The following is a 704-nucleotide window of genomic DNA, read 5'->3' as shown; positions in this document are numbered from 1 at the left end:
ATCTAGAAGGACCATATGTAAGAAACAATATTTTTGTATAATAAAGGTTTCTTTGATTTTGTAGCAATACTTTTGAATCACCCTTGTCTTTGTCCTTTCAGGATGGACATTTCACTCAGCATAATTCCTCTGAGGTGGCAAACATCAAGACCTCACTTCTCTTTATGGCTGAGGAGTACTCAACTGTGTGCATATAGCACATTTTCTTATTCATTTGTGTTAATGGTTGTTGCACATTTAAGTTCTTTCACCATTTTGGCGACTGTGGAGAATGCTACAAAGCCATTGTGTTTTTCTCCATTTCATTGGGACAATGTTTCTGCAGCCTTTTTTGCTTTTTGTCTCTGTTTTGTTCTGTTTGTTTCCATGTAGGAGAGTCAGGGTGGGTGGATCTACTAAGACAGAAGCAGGAATGACAGTTATCTGGGGCCACGGAAGGGGAGGTAGAGTGAAGTGGGCAGTGAACAGCAATGGATAAAAAAAGGAATAAATGTCCCAAAGTTGACTGGGAGAATGCACAAGCCTTGTTAATAAGATTGAACTATTGAACTGCATGATGTATTCATTTATTTATTTATGTATGTATTTATTTATTTTTAATCATTTTATTAGGGGCTCATACAACTCTTATCACCATCCATACATACATCAATTGTGTAAAGCGCATTTGTACATTCATTGCCCTCATCATTCTCAAAACATTT

Source organism: Echinops telfairi, unplaced genomic scaffold (genome assembly GCF_000313985.2).
Source record: "Echinops telfairi isolate 266 unplaced genomic scaffold, ASM31398v2 ScPeMD7_7427;HRSCAF=8465, whole genome shotgun sequence".
Lineage (NCBI taxonomy): Eukaryota > Metazoa > Chordata > Mammalia > Afrosoricida > Tenrecidae > Echinops > Echinops telfairi.
The sequence above is the reverse complement of the archived record's forward strand: the minus strand, read 5'-3'. Positions refer to the sequence as shown.